Source organism: Misgurnus anguillicaudatus, chromosome 24 (assembly GCF_027580225.2).
Source record: "Misgurnus anguillicaudatus chromosome 24, ASM2758022v2, whole genome shotgun sequence".
NCBI lineage: Eukaryota > Metazoa > Chordata > Actinopteri > Cypriniformes > Cobitidae > Misgurnus > Misgurnus anguillicaudatus.
In genome coordinates, this window is record NC_073360.2 from 1,862,501 (window position 1) to 1,880,836 (window position 18,336).

The following is an 18,336-nucleotide window of genomic DNA, read 5'->3' on the forward strand; positions in this document are numbered from 1 at the left end:
CCCAATTTCTTGCGAGATTTAGGCGTTTGCTATATTCCTTCTAGGTAAAACACAGCATGAAATCAAGCACACCAAGTAATGCGTGTATAATACCCAATACAATTTTATTCAGTGTTGTTCATAAATTCATCATTCACTTAGGGTATTTTCAGACCTGAGCCTTTGCTTTGAAACCTGGTGTGTTATCTCCATTGGTTCGGTTCGTTTAGGCATATATGAACAGGATTCGCACCAAAACAACCGCTCCAAGACCCCCTGAAAGATATGGTCTCGGCCCGATTGCAAATGAACTCTGGAGCGGTTCAGTATAAGTGTGAAAGCAATCCGACCAAACGGACCACTGAACGGGCTATTTTATCGCTTTTTAAACCATCAACATACCTGATAGCTCTTGAGTTAGATGAGTTCTGGTGATCAACGTCATTCAAAACCAAAGCGCATCTTTTTCTTATAAAATGTCTTCTCTGCAATAAGTACATGGTATGAATGTTGTCCCGCCTAAGTTTTGATTTCTGCTCACAATAATTAAGTAATATTACCGCAGGTACCAAAAAGCCACACAATAATCCCGCAAAGCTGCTGTCTGTCCATCCTGACAAACAACGTGAAATCACAGAAAATAAACAGATTTACTCTGACCAATTAAAGGAGAGTTTACTTGTACGTGACTTGTATTAACAGGTCTGGTTGGTTTAGAAATATCGCCTTGTGAATCCGAACTGAACCAATATGAAATTGCAACATTGTAGCATTCAACCTTTGTTTTTGGAACAAAACAATCGATCTACAGGTCTGAAAACACATATATTATTTGTAAAATTAAATATTTGTATTTCTCTTACAAAATCGCATAGATTAGAAGGGCTTTATTTATCCCCCCGGAGCGGTTTGGATTATGTTTGTTAAGGATGGATGCACATTCTTTGGGCTTGAAGGAAATGGACCCCATTTTCAACTGTTATAATTCTTGGAAGAGCTAGGACATTTTCTAAAATAACTGAAAATATGTTTGTCTGAAAAATGATGGAGATATGTTTCTTAGATGGCCTGAGGATGAGTAAATTATGGGGTAATTTTCATTCTTGGCCAAACTAGTCCTTTATATTATAGTCTCAGTAAACTCGAAGTCGTGATCGACTTTACTTCCGTGTCGTGACATATTTCCGAGTGAAACTTAATATCACACAAGAAAAAAAGTGGGTGTGGCATATGCTTTTCACTGTGAATTGATTGGATATAAAAAAGTAGGCATTTCAATCAGTAATGGAACTCGCAGCAGAGTGACAGTAGAAGGGGGCAAGGTTAACAGATGCCCAGCCCAAGCCGTTTAGCTGACATACTCAGACGAGGATCATAAGTTTATGAGGGCATATGTTTTTTTTTATAATGAATTAATCGGACGAATTGTTTATAATAAACACTCCACTTTAAAGGAATGGAAAAGTTGATTTTATTTGTAATAGTAAAATGTAAAATCAACAATATAAAACATAAAAGTAAACGATAATTTTTACGTCATCACATTTATTTCAAGTCTAGTTTTGCTCCGTATACTTCAGTGGTAGTGCATTGCGTTGGCATGTAAAAAAAATCATGGGTTTCAAACCCAGGGAACACACATGCCGATAAAAAATATATACCTTGTAATGCCCAGGTAGATCCCTTAATAGTGTCTGCCAAAAGCATAAATGTAAAGTTTATATACAGTACAGGGAGTACACATTGTTTCAAAGCATTTTTACAGTAAGATCATACTGCCTTGTCTGTAGTTATTTGAAGGTGGAATAAAATATTTCAGAAACAGAACATGAAACACATTTACAATAATTGTTTTTATATAGTAACTAATTCATTTCACAAAGTTTGATACTACAATGACTTCATTCTCTCACGGGTATGTCTAATTTCTTCATTGAAAACATTGTCACAGTATGCACATGGTAAAAGGGTTAAAACGTGTTGATGGTACAATGTTACATCAACAGTGCATAACTTATACTGTAAGTCATACTTTGATTCTGATTACATTCAGCTTCAATTCATACAAAAAGTGCTAATGACTTAACTGTGATTTGCCCTTTCTGTACTTTTTAACAAATACATTTTTGTTAAAAACATTTCTTCATAAGAATGATAATAAGCAATTGTGGCTACGTCTAAAGAAAATTAATTAACACACATCTAGACACACCGGTTTATAAAATGTGTGTTAAAGGGATAGTCCCCCCCCCCCAAAAAATAAAAAATCTGTCATCATTTATTTACCGTCAAGTTGTTTCAAATCAGAACAAAAGAACAAAAGTCTTTGTTCTGCTGAACATAAAGATATTTTGAGCAATGTTTGTAACCAAACAGATCTAGGTCACATTTTACTTACATTGTATTCATTTATCCTACTGTGGAAGTCAATGGTGCCCCAGACCTGCTTGGTTACGGACATTCTTCAAAACAAATTCCTCTGTATTTAGCAGGACAAAGAAACTCATACAGGTTTGAAACAACTTGAGGGTGAGGAAATGATGATTCATTTTCAGTGAACTATTCCTTTTAATGATGTATACTGAGATCTAGCAGGTTTTGAAGGCAGTAGATGTTTAATCGCTTCCTGTGATTTACCACAGTGCTGTGCTTGCAGTTCAGTGGTCAGCTGAAAGAATAAATAGAATTACATTTACATCTATTAATTTAGCAGACACTTTTATCTAAGTGACTTACAAATGAAGTAACATCACAAGCATTTGTTGTGCGAGTCAGTAAACGTAGTTCAAGGCTTAGTTTTTAGTGGCAGATAAAAATTAATACATATGCAGTAAAAGTGGAAAGCAAGTATTTTTTTATTTTAAGATGAGAATATGCCTTTAGCTGTTTTTTTAAAGTTCTGGTTGTCTCAAAACCAGGGTTTAGGTTGGCGGCTCATTCCACTACAGAGGAACTAAATGGGATACACTCAAAAAAAGAATTCATTGGATTAACTCAATTAAATTGTGGGCAGGATTTCCATCCAATATGAATGTGTACCCCTAACCCCTAAAAACAGCTTTACACAATTAAAATACATTGAGTTTGTCCAACTCAATTTAAAGTAGATGGCAGTACTCAATTAAGTGTAGTTGCCTAAACTCAATTTAGTGTAGTTTAAATAACTCAATTTAGTGTAGTTTGCATAACTCAATTTATTGTAGTTTCAATAACTCAATGTAGTGTAGTTTCAATAACTCAATGTAGTGTAGTCTGAATAACTCAATTCAGTCATTTTATATGAAACGTTTTTATATCATACTAATTAGCATGAGCACATGTTAGCATGCTAATAATAATAATAACATATGATACTTTGGATGAGCATGTGAGAAGAGACTGATCTCCAAACAGGCATTAACACAGTTAGTGCTCATTGAGAGAAATATGTCACATCCACAACTTAACCACAAGGGCCACTCTTCTGCACGACAGTAACCAAACAATTTGAAAAAATATAACACAAACGCTTCTAAATCAATAAGATAAACGGACATTAAACAATATTAAGTCTTTCTCTTTACCTAAAAATGCATAAAATAACACTTAATTAAAAAAATTACTTTCCAAAAGCAGTTGGGAAATACAGATCCACGGCCCATAGTAATAGCAACACAAATCATTCATGTTGTCCCAAAATAAAATGATTAAGTGGACTGAACATGATAAAATTAGGTTGATATATATAAAAAAAAAACGGTATTCTTTTTCCAGAACCCAAACTCAAACTAATTGTGTTAACGCAATTAAAAAGAAATCAATAAATTATAGTACATATTAATTTTGTGTAAGACTAATTATATACTTATTGCTCTTAATGAAGTATTTTAAATTAATTGAACACAATTTTAATGTTTCATTTCTAAGAAGGGCTTAGGGTTTTTATTTAATTTTTTTATATTTATATTTTATACTTTCAAAAAAGGTACAAATCTGTCACTAGGGTGGTACCTTTATACAGTGTAGTATATGGGTGCAGATATGTACATTTGAGGTACCAGAATGCACCCTTTATACATAGTGTACTTTTTGAAAAGGTACCGCCTCTGTGACAGGTTTTGTATCTTTTTTCTGAGAGTGTATATTTAATCATCTATCCAAATGTATAAAACTGCACGAGTACATTTTACGAACTAATACTCTGTAAAAATGTTTGCTGTATTTATGCAGGTTACTGTAGATTTAAATTTATGTTATTTACTGGCGACAGTTTGTTCAAAGTTAAATATGGTGGGCATTCTGGTGCAACATGGCTGCCGTCGCATCATCCACGTGGATGCTGCACATTGGTGGTGGTTGAGGAGAATCCCCCTTGCATATGTAAAGAGCTTTGAGTGCTACAGAAAAGCAATAATTCCCAGAATGCTTTGCATCAGGGTGTTATTTTAGTTTTATTCTGTAAAGATAAAGACTTGTTAATATTTAATGTTCATTCAACTTGAAGCAAACTGTTGCCAGTAAATAAAATAAATGTAAATCTACAGTACGTTACTGGCAATCAGCTGCCAGTAATGCTGTAATTTCTGCAGACATTTTTAACAGTGTACGAATGAGATCCCCCTGGATTAAGGCCTCTTACAGCACCGTTCACTACTAAATAAGAGCAATATGGTAGCGATTAAGCTGTTTAGGATGAGTATGATTACCGAATGGTCTGTGTGGGCCGCCAGGGACTAAGCGAGACTTAATCTTTAATAAGCGCTGATGGCTTCGTTAGCATCTGATGCTATGCCATCATTTGGCTCTGCTCCCCAGAACGGGACCTTTCTCGAGCTTATGGATTACGGCACGCTGAAACACTGGACCCCGGCCAGGGCATAAAATGGCAACGCTCCAAATGGCAGATTAGTAATAAGTGTGGCGTGAGCTAATTACGGGCAGAACAACCAATTAATTTCAGTTTATAAACGCCTGTAGATTTGGCCATGTTTTTACCTCAGGTACCCTCAAATGGGGTCTGTCTCCCCCATGGCTAGGGGAGGGTGGTGGCAGGTGTTTTGGGCTATGGTTGAGGTCTTCCATATGTTCAGTTATAAAGGTGCATTTAGTGACTCTGAAGGGCAGAGTTGCTTTAATTCAGAGATGCTTCAATCGCATCTTTGAAAGGAGCGTAATAAAAGCACAATGTTCAAAAAGGCACTCAGCTGAACAAAGCGCTCTCGGACAAAGGAGTTGTTTGTGCTGAATCTTGTTGCCGTATCTTGTGGATGTGGTCATAGTTTATGTTTATGGTTTATTTTTGAATCGTTGGGTCAAAGCCAGCAAAACTAATGTGAAATAACCACCTTCCCAGTCAAAATTCAGTGTCTGTCTGTGATGATGGTACATACTGCGCTTCTACATATAAAGTTTTTCTTCATGTTAAACAGAAGAAACATTGATACATGTATTGATTTATACAGTTATTGCATTGAGGCCCCTCTTTCGACAAAACATGAGTAATAATTCTTAGGTTGCACTATTTGTACAGTAACAGTACATGTATGGTTTATTTCTTTTAAAGGGGTTTATCCACACCAGAATTATTTCTCAAAATGTGAGGCTAAACATTTGTAAACAACGAAATGCAAATGTTTTGACGTATTTCAAGAACAATTCAGTGAATATTTGATGGAATGACGCTGATTTTTTAATCACATTTTTAATGCGTCTTGGCATGCGCTCAGTCGTTTATATTGCTATTGGGTGACTTTATGTCACTCCTGAGGTTTGCTTTTGTTGGATTTCAACAGACACTGGACACATATAAATGATGATTAAAGGCAAAACTGAGCGATCTCTTTTTTCCACAGCTGTATATATAAACATTTCTATATAGATGAGTTTAATATGTGAGATCTCTTTTGCTGCTGTCTGCATGGTGAAAGCAGCTATTTTCTCAGTCATAACTCTCAGCTGTCTGCTTTGACCTTCCATCCTCTTCCTTATTTACCATGGTAACCATCAAGTCTTCTGGTTCGTGCAGACCCATCTTACCCAACAAAATGTATCCTTTGTTATTACAGTACAGTAATGGTCTTAGATGGTAATACATCATGATATAATGGTGCTGAATGTATCAAATATTAACTGGTACCAGCATGATGTTCAAGGGTAGCAGTAGGCTACATGGTACACTGTAGAAAGGAAAACTGGACAGTTGTTAAATTAACCAGTAATTTCTGCTCCCTTATCACTTTCATTAGTGCAAAATGGAGTTAGACTGATTCCACACGTATCTACAGCCAGGGGATTTTTTTTCTCTGTCTCTGTTAAGCAGTGCTGATTTCATGAGGTGGCAGGGTGACCTTTGACTCTTGATGACGTACGCTTTCGTCTTAATGTAGCATGAGTGTGATGTTTGCCATTCACAGTCCTTTTTGATGCTGCATTTGCTTATCACCTGAATCCATGATAAATGTTTAAATATTTTGTATTTAAATGATCAATTACTGTATTGCAAGTGAATGAGAATTCTATTGCATCTGTGTTGAAACGATAAACAGAGAGAGAGAGAGGAAAAATGTGGAATCGATTTTCCTGTTAGTTTCTGCTGTACTTGTGTTGCCATGGCAACATGGTCAGGTTTCTCCATCCTCCCAGGGCAAATGTAATTGTTGTCTGTTTCTCAAAGCTAGAGTCAACACTCAGTATCTCACACTCTCATGGCTGCTCTGCACATCAAAATCACACACATTCTTCAAAATACAAACCGAGTATTAAAAAATAGTACGAGGTTACAGGTAATTCAAGTTCAAAAGGCCTTTTTAAGATGACGAACATTGGTTCTGATGATGATTTCACATAAAATTATGTTAAAATACATTGGGATTCTTTTGACTTTTATTTGCGTGATTGGTTGTTTTTAATTGAATTTAAATTCTGGCTTTAAAGATATTATATGACTTTATTTTTAGATTTAATTATTAATGGAAATTACCTTTGAATTGTTGCACTGTGACATTTTTTAAAGTGTAGCATTATGAAATAATAATGTTAAATACCTGTCATAATATTGTGTCATAGCACTATATTTTTCCTATCGACCTCTTACATACATAATAATTTGATGCAATAAGATTGTATTTGTTAACATTGGTTAACGTATTAGCCAGCACAAACCATCAATGAACAATACTTCTACAGCATTTTTAAATCTTAGTCCATGTTCATTTCAGCATTTACTAATAGGCCTACATTTTAAAATCAGAAGTTGTAATTTTCAACACAAGTTAATGGCAGTGAACTCACAAAAATAATAAATGCTAAAAAATAATATTGCTCATTGTTAGTTCATGTTACCTGCCTTTACTAATGTTAACAAATACAACTCTGTTGTAAAGTGTTGCACATAATTGGGTTACTAGCATTTTTAATGTCTATATGATGTTTCTTTGACACAGTTGCTTGTTTTATACACTGTTAAATTGCTATTCTCATTTATGTTAAATTGTTACTTATGATTAAGATAAATGTTACTATTATTTTGTTTACCTATAGTACAGCCTGTTATTATTCTGAATTATTTAGCTTAAATCATACAGATACAGATGCATACACAAATTAATTAATTAATTTGACAAAATATGGAATAAAAAGTGAATTACTGATCCCTCCATTTGCCTACAAAAATCCATGTCAATATCATGTTAACTATGATATTATATTTTTATTTTTATTTTTCTTAAAGGGATAGTTCACCCCCAAAAATGTTTGTCATCATTTACTGACCCTCATGTTGTTTTAAATCCAAAATGATTTTTTATTCTGTTAAACAAAAGAAAATAAGATATTTTTAATAAATGATGATAAACACACATTTTATGGTACCAATTCACTTCCATAGTATTCGTTTTTCCTCGTATTTGTTATTTCAAATGATTATTATATGGTTCCCAATGACTGAATGGAGCTTTAAAGTCTTGGAAAAAAGAATGGCTTTATCAGGGTTCCTGGAAAAATGTATTGTATTATCAGAACCATAGACCAGAGCACTGTAGGAACTTTTGGCTCACATAATATTTTTTTGGCATGATGCATTTACATGATGAGAAAATAACATTAGAACTGTAAAAACCGTAAATTACAACCCTGGCTAAGTCACGCTGTCGATGTGGCTTTAAAACCTCTCAGTGTTCTCTTCATAGCTCTGTGCTGATAGCTATTAGGACTAATTCCTTTTAATTGGTGGGTTATTGGGTCAGATCTATTCCACACGAGTCTGTGTGCACACTAATGTCACTTCCACTTGCTTCCTGTATCTTCATTTTTAAAGTGATGGTAAACATTTCAGATCAGGCACAATCTCTAGTGACAATCTTTACCTAGTGATAAATTGCTTTTGGACATGCAATATTTGTTTGTTTTTTTACATGTAGACACAAGAAAACAAAAGGCAATCCTGCCATATTATCTCATGCATATATTATTTCTTGCTTACAACATATGTGTGTGGGATTTGATTGAAACCATTTAAACAATTCTCATTGTTGTTTTTACAGCAGTTGTATTTTACTAAAACGCCCTACCCTCAGCACTTTTTTAAGTACTCCATTAAAACAAGCAAAAGCAAACTTATAAAAATGTGTTTTGTAAATGCCTTGGAGACAGATTGAGAAGAGCATAACTAGTGATACTTATGAAGTGGGTGAAATCTATTTGCTTGTTGAAGCTGCTTGCATAATCCTTTAGTTCCAGTTGCCAGCTGTGAGCAAAGATATGGCACTGTGGGAATTTGCATGAATATCATTGAGAGGACAAAGATATGAGTACAATAAGCGTGCATGTGCAGACCCCTTTGCATAATCTTGCCTAATCCGTAATCTGAGTTTTTTTTTTAGAAAATATCACCGAAACATAAACCAATTAATACATGCACACAATTAAAAGACGGAGGATAAACAAACCAGTTACATAGTAGCTGCAGACGTAGTCTCTATTGACCCAATGTTAATGGACCAGCTGGACTCTGGAGACTTAATCAGTTCAACTTCTTTTTACTTATATATAAAAATCTCAGATAATTCTCCAACAATTCCCCCCCCAAAAAAAGATTACGTGATTTATTATCAGAATTATGTTGATGTTGATTCAGACAGCTCATTTGTGTTATATTGAGTAACACACAGGTTGGAAGAAGTTGATACATAGGCTATTCGTTTAAAGAAAACATGTATTACTAATAACGCAAATAAATTATATATATCTCCAATGCAAAGTAGGTTTTGTGTGTTGCTTGTAATTGTCTTTCAGATAAACAAATGATATTATATCTTACTTTTTACTTGCCATTTTTATCATTCAAATTTGGTATTTTAATAACAAATTTTTCTGTGGTGTGACGAACTCGGAACACATATTTATTATCGCTTTAAAAAGACTTTTTTCTTGGCTTTGGATAAGATGTTATATTAAGAAATAATAAAAGACACTGAATTAATTAAAAATGTTTTACTAACACTATAAGTGCAGGCTCAGTGGGTAGCACTGCTGCCTTACTTCAATAAGATTTCCAGTTCAAGACCCAGCTGGGTTAGGTGGTCTTTCTATGTGGAGTTTGCATGTTTTTCCTGTGTCATTGTGGGATTGCTCCAGGTGCTTTGCAAAAAACAAGCGGATTAGGTGAATTTTAGATGCCAAAATGGCCTGCAACTTGTGGATAGATTAACTGGTTCTTGTCATGAATATAGCCAAAGATGCTTTAATGGTGTTATTAATTAATAAATAAGGTTTTAAAGGCAGCGGCTTACATTTGAAGATACAATTCTAACCGTGCCCCCCCCCAGTATAGTTGTTTTGTGATCCATGTCTTCATTATAGGTGGACACAATATACTGTATGTGGTCTAGCAATGTGTCTTTTGTCATTTTATTTTTGGCCTTTTCAATCGACTGCTATATTAACATTTAAATCAAAAAGTAATGGAGGAACAATGTAAAATATGGCGAAAGAAGACAATCCATCTTGAAATATTTATGTGCATGTAGAGAGAAAATGGCCCAAATGTTTAAAGCATAAAAGGGGAAATGACAGGCAAACCATGATGTGAATGTAGAGAGAGAGAGAGAGAGAGAAAGCGATGTGGAGATGTGTCTTGTAAGCTGCTCACTCCAGGGCTGTGGTGCATAATCAATGAAGAGAAGTGTGCGCTGTAACCTCTGTGTTTGAGCAGTCTCGCTGAGACCCATCCTATTTTTATAGGGAGGGCAGGTCTGTTGCTATGCTCAATCTGAGCAGGACTACTGCAGTGTGCAGGCCACTCGCCATCAACACTGATGCTGCGTCTGTGCCGAGGACCATTACCACTGGTCCAAATGTTTTTATGTGGGTTTTGTGTAATGTTCTAACAAGACATATTGCACATTATAAGACATTTTAAAAAATAACTATGTATATACTGTACATACAGGGCTGTATATGTAAAATATCATGTAACATACTGTAAAAATGGCTAAAGTCTTTTTTTAAACAAGCCTGCAGTAAAGCACTTGGTTCTAAAGTCAAACATATAACACACAACACATACAGATTGTTGTTCTTTGATAAATATATGTAGGTTTCATATATTGTTAATCTGTTTCATTTTTTTCTGATTCTTTTATTATCTCCATAAAAATGAAACAAAATTTGTCATCAGAAATTCATCTGAAACAAAAAAGAGGGTAAATTGTCTGGTAACCAGCAGTCATATCACCCTGTAGCCCAATACAGCTTGCCCACTGAAGCTAAGCAGGGCTGAGCCTGGTCAGTACTTGGATGGGAGACCACCTGGGAAAACCAGGTTGCTGCTGGTAGAGGTGTTAGTGAGACCAGCAGGGGGTGCTCACCCTGTGGTCTTTGTGGGTCCTAACACCCCAGTATAGTGATGGGGACACTATACTGTCAAAAAAAGCACCGTCCTTCGGATGAGACTTTAAACCGAGGTCCTGACTCTCTGTGGTCATTAAAAATCCCAGGATATCCTTCGAAAAGAGTAGGGGTGTGCCCCGGCATCCTGGCCAAACTTGCCCATTGGCCTACTAATCATCCCTCATACTAATTGGCTATATCACTCGGTCTCCTCTCCACTAATAAACTGGTGTGTGGTGAGCGGTCTGGCGCAATATGGCTGCCGTCGCATCATCCAGGTGGATGCTGCACATTGATGGTGGTTGTGGAGATTCCCCCATTCATATGTAAAGCGCTTTGAGTACTGAGAAAAGCGCTATATAAATGAAAGGTATTATTATTATTATTATTATGAGTTATGCCAAAAACATGGGCGTCAGAACCATTATATGTGGGTGGGACTGACCTAAGACCAATGATGTTGGAGCCACTCACTTTTTCTCAAATTTAGCACATATGTCTGTTCACTTGTCAGAGCGTTGTCAGTCAAATCCATTTCCCCAGAGGATTGCCCTAATAAATTAAACTCTGTTCAGTGTTTTAGCTAGAGCCTACTTCATTGTTTTTAACTGTTTCGCCAACTGGCCTACTACGACACAACAAGGTACACAAGTTTTTAGCCTATAAAAGCAATTGTTTAATTAAAAGGTAGCAAAATACAAGAAAATGGCATTTACTTGAGTACATTGTTGGACCTATCCACATTTGTTTTGCTTCTGACACCCATGGCTGGAAGTATAAAAAGATTGGGAACTGCTATGACTATGAAAAGGGGACAATGCATTGCTCAATGGACGCTCTGGAGACGGAAGTCGCGCCTTCCAGTTAAAAGAACCAATCATCCATCGATAATAAATGACAATTTTTTGGGTGAGGAGCTCTTAGCCAACATGTGCACGTGCGCAGTAGCTGAAGCAACCTCAAGATAAAGGTGTTTTAGAGCAATTCAATCTTAAGAAACAAAGGCTTTGGTAAAGTTGAATTGCTGGTCAGAAATATTAGCATTCGATTTTAGAAATATCGGTCTTTCCCCATTCAAGTAAATTGTAGACTTTAGTATTGCATGACTGAAAGTATTGCAAACATGGCTGCCTAGTGACACAACATCCGTAAAGCATCTTTGGTTATGCCACATTCAACATTAGATGACGTATGAAAGAGCAACATCTGCTTTGGTGTCATCGTGGTTGTTTTGCATGACATCAAATTCATTTCATGAATAAGGAATGGTTCATATAAAGTCTCAGGTCATTCCAAACTTGTGCTTCATAGTGACAACAGCATCATAGCTATTGTTTGGCTTATGTTAGAAATCATTTGGATTAGATCTATGGTTGTTCTTTTCACGACTTGACAGTCGTGGTGACCCTTAACTGCCGTTTTCAAAGCATTGAAGAGCTTGGAACAACATTAGGTAGATAAATAATAACAGAATTATTGCTATTCTTCAGAGAACTGTACGTTAAAGAGTCCCCGCTGCTCTTATTTGAAGGTGCAGTGACATTATGAGTTTTGGTTGAAGTTATTTTAGTCTTCTTAGCAAGCAAGTGCTGGAACAGAGATGTAATTATCTCATATGATCACTTAATTGCACACCTCAGCAGTTATTACAGCGATTTTTGCTATTTAGTTATCTCAAGCGCATGGATTGCGCTCAGACATGCCATTTCGCTGCACGGCATTGTTACTCAGTCCTGGGCAAGGCGTTTGTCACGTCTGATTAGAGTTAACCCCTCAGACGGTGGCGTGTTCATGTGTCACTCCTCCTCTCTGTGTCTCCTCCATCCCCTTCTTCTTCTTCACCCCTCCTCCTCTGGTTATTTTCAGACATTGCAGCAGAAGAATATTTCCCCCTTCAAGGTCTCCCGCCCACTCCTGTGGGTGCCGTTTCCTTGGAAACCATGTCAGAGTTGACTCGGGGACCGCAGATGGATTGCCCTTTATCAGGTTACACAATTGGCCCATTAAAGAGAGGCAGCCTGTTGCTCTAATGACAGGAACGGCTAACCCGCATATAGCCCATACCTAATGGGTATAGCTATGGTACACGTCCACGTCTGGACACTGGGCTGGGTCACAGCTAATAAGGTTGTTTACGTATGTGGGGATTACTCCCGTCCAGGCATTGAAGCCACACCTGACCTGACTGATATTATTTGTATATAAACTTTGAAACAGCCATTCTGCATTCAACGATTGGCCCAACAAAGATATCAAATGTTTAGTTTAGCATGGACAATCTGTAATGGCTTGATTTAGTATTTCTGTGTTTTTTTCAAAACTAGTTAGATTGGTTCCATGCAATAAACACCTTACTAAGAGAGATTTTGAAATCTCTATCAAATGATTGTTTGATCATTTTTGTGCTCCAAAGATGTTTTGATTGTGTCACATTGCTTTGTGCCTGGTTGCAGCATTGTTATCATAAAGTGCATTTTGTTTCAAATGTTAGCATACAAAGAGCCAAGAAGGACAAAAAATATTTTCTGTCCTGGAAAGTGTTTGTGTTCCTAGAAACATAGGCAAACAATTCCTTTGGATATTTGTAAGCTATTTCAATTCAACATCTTGTGGATGTAAGGTTTAAGGCCCAAGTATACTTTGATTTTTACATGTACGCCAAGGGTACCCACACAGATGAACAGCCTTGCAAAGTATCCTTTTTTTTTTGACTCGTACACATACACAGGCGTCCGACGCATACACATTGTGACAAACTGCAATATATCTCCTGGCCTACATACTACATACTCCTGTATGCACCTGCGCTTAAAACGTATGCGTGGTTACAAAAATCTGGTGGTGTGCACTGTAATTCGACCCTCGGGTTCACGTACAAGTAAAGTATACCTAGGCCTTTAAGGTACACAAAGAATAAGAATTCAAGTCCAAGCACTCATTATTTTCTTGTGTTGGGATGGTGGGATCTTATTTTTTTGTGCTCTTTTTGCTGATCTTGTGATCTAGTTATACATACTGAGCGAATATTTCCCAGATTAATTGGGATTAAATGGCTGTCATGCCATTTAAAGAGGTCCATATATTTTTAGGTTCATAGGTTCCTCAACAACAACAGAACGGTTTATATTTGAGACTTAAACAAAACTCTCTCAGACTCCAGTAACATGCATAAAGTATGTAGTCTGTGATACAGTACCATCTTTTTAAAGAGTTACACCATCATGCCACATATAGCAATTGAATAAAAATGGCTTAAATTGTTTACAGTAAATCAGTGTAAAGCAACAGTAAAACACAGTTTTTTGTCATGTTTCCATGCTTTGTTGGAGATAGTACCGTAGTTCCTTAAGTAAAATTACTTTAGAAAACATCCCTGCTGAAAAAAACAGCATATCAGCAAGACCAGCGTTATGTTTTGGTGCTGGTATGCTGGTGACTATCAGCTAAACCAGCACTAAACCGACATGGACCAGCATGGTAATGATGCTGGTCTATGCTGTTTTTTACAGCAGGGATAAACCACATATAAACATTTGAGTCATTTAATTGACACGATGTTCCATATCAATTTAAGATCTCATCGGTGCTCACAAGCTTAGTTCATGTCATCATCTGCCCATCTTTTTTATATAGATAAATTACGATTATTAAGATACAATCTTAAGGCATCGAGATATCCTTTGCCACCTGATTTGCATCAGTAAACAGCGGCAAGTGTGGCTTTTTATGCCTAATTGGGATCTAATAAGTGGTCGTATTATTGCGAGTGCTGGGGTTCAACCCTATTAGTTGCTTGGTTGCCCATAACATTTGCTTCCTCCCTTAGCGCTTCAGTATTGTAGACATGATTGTGAATGAGATTTTTCTCCCTCTCTCTCCCCCTCTTTATCGCTTTATATTTGAAGTGCTAAAAATAGTCCCCCCATTAGCCACATCGCCTGTTACAATGTGTCAGCAATCAGTATGGAAAGCACGCTGTGCAGAAATTATAATGGTCGCTTTTTTCATCTCCCTCTCTGTCTTTCTCTTTTTCTCCTTAGCACCCCACCCCCACAGACACGCACGCACGCACACACATACACACACACACACACACTCGCCAAACCTCTTCCCTGGAGAAACAATCAGGCCTAATTTATGGCTAAGGTGGAGAGAAGCTTTTACCTTTGAATTGCATCTCAACTCAATTCTTATCTCTGATGTTGCAGTACGGTGCAAAAAAGAGTTGAAGTCTGTAAGATGATGCTAATTCCCCATCAGTTCCATTTCTTCATATTGCACTGTGTCTTTGGTATAGACGCAAGGCCTGTTTGCAGTACGACTGATAACTATATAGATAACTACATTAGTGTCATGCTTATTCTAAAGTAGTGTGCTGCATTTTACATTTCTCTTTAAATTCAAATGGATTCTGGCTGACTATCTATATTTTATCTTTCCCTGGCAAAATTGCTCTAAAAGTCTTAGGTCTTAAAGAGTTCCTCTATATCAGGGTTCTTCAAATCCTACCCTGGAGGTCCGGAGCAGTGCAGAGTCAGCTCCAACCGTAATTAAATTTACCCACTTGTGATTTTCTAGTGATTATAACGACCTTGATTAGCTTGCTCAGGTGTGTTTGATTAGGGTTGGAGCTAAACTCTGTAGTGCTCCGGACCTCCAGGGCAAGATCCGAGGAACCCTGCTCTATCTTTATCATGTTTGTTGCTGTGTCGACTCCGCTATTGTCTTAAATTTAGAATTTGTGTTCAAATTTTATATGCTTAATGTTAAAATGTTTTCATCATCCTTGGAGTGAACAGCTTTAGAGTGGATTTCTCAATTTGCCGTTACAAGACACTATGGGCCCGGTCAGGGCTTAAGTCTAGTTCAGACTAGAATCCTTGTTTGAGCTGTCTTAACTGAAAGCAGCTTATCTTAAAATATATCAGTGCCATTGTTTCAAATGCACACCAGTACAGTTTTTTGCAAGGTATATTTGTAAAAGCTACTGTATGTAAATGTCCTAATATAACTAAAGCCTAGTCCTGGCTTAATCTAAACCCTGTCTTGGAAACCGCCCCTATATGATTTTAACAAACTTTATATCATTAATAAACAAAAAAGAGCAATAGCAATTGGTTATAAAAATTTAGATTTTAAACTGTTGTTTGTAGTGTTTTTAGGGTATTTGTGTTGACTTTCCTCTAGTTCCTTATTAATACATTAACTTACATTGGCCTAAAAATGTGAGTACTGTAGCCACACTAAAAGTTATTTCATTATACAAAATATCAAAAACAAAACATCAAACCGACCCTGCTGAAAAAACAGCATACCAGCAAGACCAGCATATGTTGTGTTTTGGTGCTGGTTGCTAGTGAACTAAACCAGCACAAACCCAGCATCAACACCAGCTAAACCAGCATCGCACCAGCATCCCATGCTGGTCATACCAGCAAGACCAGCATATGTTGTGTTTTGGTGCTGGTATGCTGGTGACCACCAGCTAAACCAGCATAGACCAGCGTAATTCCCATTCTGGTTTGATGCTGTTTTTTCAGCAGGCAAGTGACATTTAAAGTAAGGAATATGGCAGAAACAATGATCAATAGATACATTATATATGAAAAAATATATATGTACACGGTTTATATTTTAATGGTAAAACATCAGTGAAATATGTCTATAGTAATGTGATGAAATGCATGTCAAATTCAAATCAAATTTATTTCACAATTTTGCATTGTTGCAAAGCAGCTGTACACTTAATAAGTATAAGTACAGGTAGTAGAGACATATGGTAAACAATATGAAAATATAGCTGCAAGGTACAATGATAGCCTCATGCACTATAATGTAGTGGCATCGTTACATTGTGTTTTAAAGTTTGTTTTAGTCTAAAACGTGACTGCAGCACTTCCCCTCCTTCTTTTCAATGCGCTTCAATGTGGCATTCTGAAAAATTCAACTGGCTGCGAAGAACTGTGAAAAAAATTGTAGGTTCATAACACTTTTAAAGAGCACCTATCGTCCGATTCATAATTGTACATTTCCTTTGGTGTGTAAGTGTGTGTTAGTACATGTTAATGATATGCAAAAGGTACAAACCCCAAAGTAAATGATGGCGCGAGTTATCGTTCCAACGTAAATCTCAAACACACGGACTGTAGGCAACAGTTTATTTCCTGGACCGGTTGACGTGGACAAGACCGACATTAACATAATTCCTCCCACTTCGAACTCAGTCTGTAAGTTAACCTTCTGGGGTTTAAGGGTTTTTTTTAGGCCCAGAGTAAGTTTTGACCTGCACTGACATTTGTGCTTTTTTCAGTTGCTTAAAAACATAATAATGGCAAATTGCGTGTAAAGCGCAATGTATGGAATGATATTAAAGCACACACTTAAAATATCCTGTAGTGCAGCCTTACTGAAAGTTGCCATGAAGGATACGAAAGTAAATTAGCCTACTCTCTCTTAAATGCACGACATGAGACTTATCCGCCATTACATGAGTTCACGCATCCTTGAGTCCTTGTTTGTAAACAACGCGGAAGTTTTTCAATCCGAAGCCTGCTTTCTGATGAGGTCACATATGCAGGCTGAACTGCACAAGTCATAAGCATATTACATGATAGCAAATATAAATCAGGGATAAACGACTTACTTCAGGAATATTATCCTCCTCCAGTGCTTCTTCCATTGTTCTTCTGAAGTAACGTAGGATAAATGCTTCTTTGCTGTTGTTCATTGTCCAGACATAACTGAAGATCTTCCTCACGTGTGTGTATAATGTTTATCATTGAAACAGACAGTAAAGTCTTTAAATCTGATAAAACTTTATGCTTTGTTTGTCATTGTTTGAACTGTTCGACTGTTCATTTCCATGTGAACAGCGGGTACCACCTATGGGCGTGACCGCATTAGAGATAATGAAGTCAGCCAGGAAAGACTGTACTCTCTTTATTTCAATACAGATTATATAAACAGGAAATATTTGTTTTCAATTATAATTAGATTGTTTAAAATGAGATTTCAGTCTTTCTTTGGATATGTGTATCATGTTTGTGTGAGTTTCAATTGATTTTTGTAGTGTGTTTTGAGAGCACCCTGTTTATTTTCTTTATTTGACAAAAACACAAAGATGTGTTGTTATTGTGAATGTACACAAATTAAAGAAGACCCTTCACAGTTTAAAATGATGTCAAACATGTAATTGTATGATTATTAATAATGGAGGAATTTAAGTTGATTCTGCTATGATAATGAGAAAACGCGTCAAAACGCGGCGCCACGTTTTTGGACACCAGGGAATTAACTCCTGTCAGCATTGCATTGTGAGCGAATCTTTCAAACAGGGTAAGGAGCATAACATTTCCGGCTGACGTCAGAGGTATTTAGGCAAATCACAACGTACAGATTGCTGGCCAATCAGGGATGCAGCGCTTTTTTTATCTATCAGGATATCTGGAGCTACAAAAATGTATGGTATGTGGAAAATAATGTGTTTTTTAA

At 36.6% G+C, this 18,336-nt stretch overlaps 1 protein-coding gene and 1 pseudogene across 2 annotated transcripts in view; both read left to right on the top strand.

Annotated features, from left to right (window-relative positions):
• Positions 1–18,336, top strand: part of dscamb (Down syndrome cell adhesion molecule b) — a 157,508-nt gene that overhangs the window by 46,166 nt on the left and 93,006 nt on the right. The gene's annotated exons all lie outside the window — the stretch shown is intronic.
• Positions 10,674–10,790, top strand: LOC141361780 (5S ribosomal RNA; annotated as a pseudogene).